Raw genomic sequence first — 6,000 nt, forward strand, 5'->3', positions numbered from 1 at the left:
TGTTGCACTTTGAATGACAATTGCGCGGTCATGCAACACTGTAATCAAATTAAATCTTTATGTTTTTTCCCCCCACAAATAGAGCTTTTGTTTGGTGGTATTTGATCATATCTGCAGGTTTTATTTTTTGCGCTATAAACAAAAGAAGAGCGACAATTTAAAAAAAAAACACAATATTTTGTAATTTTTGATTTAATAAATACCACAATTTAAAAAAAAAATAATAATTTCCTCAGTTTAGACCGATACGTATTCTTCTACATATTTTTGGTAAAAAAATCGCAATTAGCGTACATTTATTGGTTTGCGCAAAAGTTATAGCGTCTACAAAATAGGGGATAGATTTCTGGCATTTTTATTTTATTTTTTTACTAGTAATGGCGGCGATCTGTGATTTTTATTGTGACCGTGATATTGCGGCGGACACATCAGACACTTTTAACCTGTTTTTGGGACCATTCACATCTATACAGCGATTAGTGCTATAAAACTGCACTGATTATTGTGTAAATGTGACTGGCAGGGAAGGGGTTAACACTAGGGGGCGCTGAAGGGGTTAATATGTTCCCTAAAGTGTGTTCTAACTGTAGGGGGAGGGGACTCACAGGGGCAGGAGACCGATGTCTGTTCCTCTGTACTGGGAACACAGCATCAGTCTCCTCACCTCTGACAGGAGGTGGATCTGTGTGTTTACACGCACAGATCCACACTCCTGCCGTGATCACCGGCAATCGCGGGTGCCCGGCAGACATCGCAGCCGCCGGGCACGCAAGTCGGGTCACGGGCGGTGCCGCGGGCGCGCGCCCTAGATTGCCGGGAAGAAAGGACGTCCACCCGGATCGAGGGAGGGTTCCTTCCGGCATCATTTTATAATGGCCCGGTAAGGAAGAGGTTAAAGTACATTGGTCGTGATAGAAATATGAGTGCTGACACTGCTGTTGGGGAAAATGTGGTTATCATTTGCTGCATGCCAGGCAACTGACATTTTCAAAAGGAAGACAGTCCATTTTGTGTTTGTTGATAAGTGCATAATTACTGTATATACTCGAGTATAAGCCGAGTCACCTTTTTGCGCCTGATCTCCCGGACTTTGGGGACCAGGTACTGGCCTGCCGTAGGTCCCCTGGACCCCAGGCACACATATAGCCCCACTCTTCCTCTACAAGTGTGCACATTTTGTTGTCCGGGGGACCTACGGCCGGGGAGCACCATTTTTTCAAAGCGGGGCACCCCTTCCAAAGACTCCCATGTTAAACGGTAATTTCTCCGGTGAATTTGGGGTTCCGGTACCGGCTAGTCGTAGGTCGCCTGGACCCAGAACTTGGCACACATGTAGCCCCATTTCTCCTCTACAAAGTTTGTTGTCTGGGAGACCTACGGCTGGGGAGTACCGATTTTTCAAAGCTGGGCTCCCCTTCCATAGACTCCCATGGAAAACGTCAGTCTAGTCATGGACACAGTGAGGCATGAGCATAGTGAGGCATGGGCACGGTGAGGCATGCACATGGGCACAGTGAGGTATGCACATGGGCACAGTGAGGTATGCACATGGACACAGTGAGGCATGCAGATGGACACCCTAGGCTTATACTCAAGTCAATACGTTTTTCCATTTTTTTGTGGCAAAATTAGGTGCCTTGGCTTATATTTGGGTCGGCTTATACTTGAGTATATAAGGTATAACATAATTACAGAAACATCATTGATTCCTTACCTTTTGGAGTATCTCTAGACCACATCTGAACAATGAAGAAAGGATATAGGAAACAACAATGACTACTGTCATTTTCACTCTCTTAGTCACAGCTTTTGATATACTGCCAATGTTACTTGTTTGGTTCATTACAGCTTTCAGTGGACCTGGCATTACAATTCCTTTCTGATTCTTCATGCAGACATTGTTTTTTATAGTCCAGCAAATTTAAATTTGGCATGTAATAAGTATGGCAACTCGAATGAAGAAAATGGCTATAGAAATCCAGGTCACGTATGCTTTTGATCCCCAAGGCTCGGTGAAAAGAGCCCAGCATTCAAAGATGCCTGGAGCAATCTCTGTCTTGGAGAAAATAAAAGCCTAGGGAATACTGGAAATAAAAGACATTGTCCAGCTTGTGCAGATTGCAGTGTTTTTTCTTTTTAAATGTGACCATGGGGTAGCATATGGCTTGAAACCTGTCCACAGTCATTACCACTATCATGTACGTGGAGGCAAACATTCCACCCAATTGCAAAAACGTAATGATACGACACAGTAGGTCTGGTCCAATAAAGACATTTGTAACAACCCAAATCAGTTGTGGGAGAACTTGAAAAAATGCCACTACTAAGTCAGCCAAACGTAAGCATAAAACGTACATCCGTGACAACTTTTTCCTCTTGTTCTACAAAACCATAATCAGAATTAGATTTCCAACCATGGCTGCCATAAATATAATCCCAAGCACAGATATTTTAACAAAAGCCAAATGTGTGTTTTTCTCTCAGACCAGCTAGCTATCCCTGGTTCATTGCTTGTGTTGATGTCACAGTTTGGGAAACATTCTCTGTAGGACAGAGGTTTTCTTTCAAATGAAAAGAAAGATTCTTCATCATGGAAATGTGTGCCTAATGGAGGTATTGGACTCTAATGCCTCGTACACACAGCCGGATTTTCAGAGAAAAAAAGTCAGACGTGTGTAGCCTCCGCCCTGGTTCACACTGGGTATACTGGGTACAGTGACATGTCAAATCGCATCTCAAATCGGCGGCAATTGTCGGCAATGGCACTGTCCTAATCAGTGCGACGCCGCATCTGCGATTTCAAAAAGTAGTTCCTGTACTACTTTTTGCGATTTCGGTCCGCGATTTACATTAAATTGCGGCCGAAATCGTGGCCGCGAAATCGCGGTAAAATCGCGCATTTTACCACGATTTTGAATTCGCAGCAGTGTGAACCTAGGCTCCATCTGACTTTTTTTTCGGAAGTCCGACAGACCTTAGATAGAGAACCTGTTCTCTTTCTTTCCGACAGACTTTTGCACGGTGTGTACAAGGCATTAGTCTTTACACTGTTGATTTGAGAATAAAGTGAAAGACAGATCAATTTATAAACCTTCATTAAACTGAATGTTTAGTAGGCTGCTTCGACGGAACACTCTTATGTACCAGTACTTCTCCTGTACTACCTCCTCTTGACTACTACCAGGAATTAACTATGACTTACTTACACACACACACACACATCAGTTATTTTGTAAAACAAATACTTTTTATCCTTTTTATTGTTAATTTGCATAACAGTGCTCAGGGACATCTCTAACTTTGATTGGGCCTTGGGCAAACATGATTTTCTTGAACCCCCCCCGTCCCCTCTCTATTTTGAGACATACACAAAATAGTAGATAGACTCAAAATCTGTTTACTGCAGCAGATCACGCAGTGTTTGCAATTGTTTGCCAGAGGTTACAGCATGTCCTTACCACTCACTGGCTGGTTGCTAGAGGTTACAACACATAATTTCTGCTTGCCGCTTGGTTGCTAGAGGTTACTGCACATTATTAACGCTCACTGATTGGTTGCTAGGGGTTACAGCACATCATTACCACTTACTGATTGGTTGCTAGAGATTAAAGCAGATCACTACTGTTCGCTGATTAGTTGCTACAGGTTAATGCACATCATTACCACTCACTGAGCAGTAAAGCAATCCCAAATAATTGAGCAAGAAACACAGCACATTAATACACATACTACAGGAGAAGGTCAGAGTGCAGACATACTACAGGAGAGGTTTAGAGACTGCGAACATACTGCAGGAGATTACCATAGACTGCGGACATACTGCAGGAGACTACCAGAGACTGCGGACATACTGCATGAGACTACCAAAGACTGTGGACATACTGCAGGAGATTGCTAGAGACTGCGGACATACTGCAGGAGATTACCAGAGACTGCGGACATACTGCAGGAGATTACCAGAGACTGCAAAATACTGCAGGAGATTGCCAGAGACTGTGGACATTCTGCAGGAGATTGCCAGAGACTGCAGACATACTGCAGGAGACTACCAGAGACTGCGGACATTCTGCAGGAAATTACCAGAGACTGCGGACATACTGCAGGAGACAACCTTGGGACTGCAGACATTATACAGGAGAAAATCACAGAACTTTAAGCAACGTACATTTTATGGGTGTAAGGACATACTTGGCCAGCCAAGCTCACTACATACATTCAGAGGTCCGTGGGCGGGGCTTCCAATCTCTGCTCCACCCTGAGAATACAGGCTGCATAGGGCAGGGTTAGACCTCTGTGTTTTCCAGCCATTATAGAGGGCGGCGGCTCTACTGATGCTTTGTTGGGGGGCCCAAGCTACCCCAATGACGGCTTTGCAGAGTGCACAGAGGACACGGGAGGCTGTATTCCCATGCTAGCCAGCAGAGAGGGGGCGGAGCCGGGAGCTCCACTGATGCTCTGACCCCGCCCCACGCAGCCTGTATGCTCAGAACAGTGAGCGGAGTGGGGGCGTCAGTGGAACTCCCGGCCTCGCCCCCGGACCTCTGTATTATCCAATCAGTATAGAGGAGGCAAGGCCGGGAGCTCCACTGACGCTTCCACTCCGATCACTGTTCTGAGCATACAGGCTGCATGGGGCGGGGTCAAAGCATCAGTGGAGCTCCCGGCCACGCCCCTCTCTGCTGGCTAGCTCAGGAATACAGCCTCCCGTGTCCTCTGTGCACTCTGCAAAGCCGTCATCGGGGCCCCAAATTGGGCTCATGGCAGGTGCCCGTTTGCCCTGCGATAAAGACAGCCCTGACAGTGCTGCTAATATCCTGCAGGCTCTTTGTAGCCAGGATCTGTCAAAATAATATGTGTTAAAATGTACACTTGTAGCCTCCATTGGAAGAATGTATACCAGGGCCTTGCCTGTTGTGCAGTGTTTGCTTGCTACAATTATGCACCCTGGCCCTATAAATAGCAGTCTTCTTGCTATAAGTGCCCGCATCCTCCATCATATGTGAATTGTGGTTAGGTAGCTGGCATAATGCTCACTGGGGTGAGCAAACATTTTTAGTCACAGATATCAGTCCAGTAGTAAAGTGATATCTCGTGTTTTTTTCTTTTGTTTGTATTGGTTAGGCCCCTTTCACATTGGGGCGTTTTTCATGCGGTACAGCGCTAAAAATAGCGCTGCTATACCGCATGAAAAATCATGCCCTGTAGTCTTCAATGTGAAAGCCCGAAGGCTTTCACACTGAAGCGGTGCGCTAGCAGGAACGCTCCAAAAGTCCTGCTAGCCGCATCTTTACCGCGGTATAGGAGCGGTGTGTTCACCGCTCCTATACCGCGCCTTCCCATTGAAATCAATGGAAAAGCGCGGTAATACCGCCCGCAACGCGGGCAGTATTAACCCTTTTTCGGCCGCTAGCGGGGGTTAAAACCTCACCGCTAGCGCCCGAATATCGCGGTAAACACGATGGTATAACCGTCACCGTGGCTCGACGCTGCAATGTGAAAGCAGCCTAAGAAACAAAAAAAATGGAGAAACAAAAAGCCAATTCTGACACATTCCACACAAAACTCCAAAAATGGACTGGACATCTGTCATCTACGTTGTATATTTTCACTATAAATTAATTAAATGTTAGTGTTTGTGTATATATGCAATATGTATTACAAAAATGCATTCACTGCCTAGAATTCTCCTTTACCATTCAAAGAAAGAAAAAAAAAAAAAAGAAAGGGTTTCTAGGAATCCAACAGCTTTTATGCAATAATATCACAGAAAGCACATCATGCCACTTCTCTGTAAATCGTTTGAAGTACTAAATAGCTTCCATTCCAGCATTGCCATCTCACAACCTCATAAATGTTTCTCTACTAAGCAATCCAGACTATGAATTGGTATTAAACTATAGATATAAGAAGAACATTGCAGTGCCACTTCAATTTCTCCTCATCATCACAGCAACAAAAACATGGAGGAGGGTAATAATTATACCCTATATTGCTACACTT

The 6,000-nt window shown here is 44.9% G+C and overlaps 1 pseudogene; it reads right to left on the minus strand.

Moving 5' to 3' along the window:
• Positions 1 to 4,737, minus strand: part of LOC120930400 — a 31,735-nt pseudogene extending 26,998 nt beyond the window's left edge.
• Positions 4,738 to 6,000: the final 1,263 nt, after the last annotated feature.

This window comes from Rana temporaria, chromosome 3, assembly GCF_905171775.1.
Source record: "Rana temporaria chromosome 3, aRanTem1.1, whole genome shotgun sequence".
NCBI lineage: Eukaryota > Metazoa > Chordata > Amphibia > Anura > Ranidae > Rana > Rana temporaria.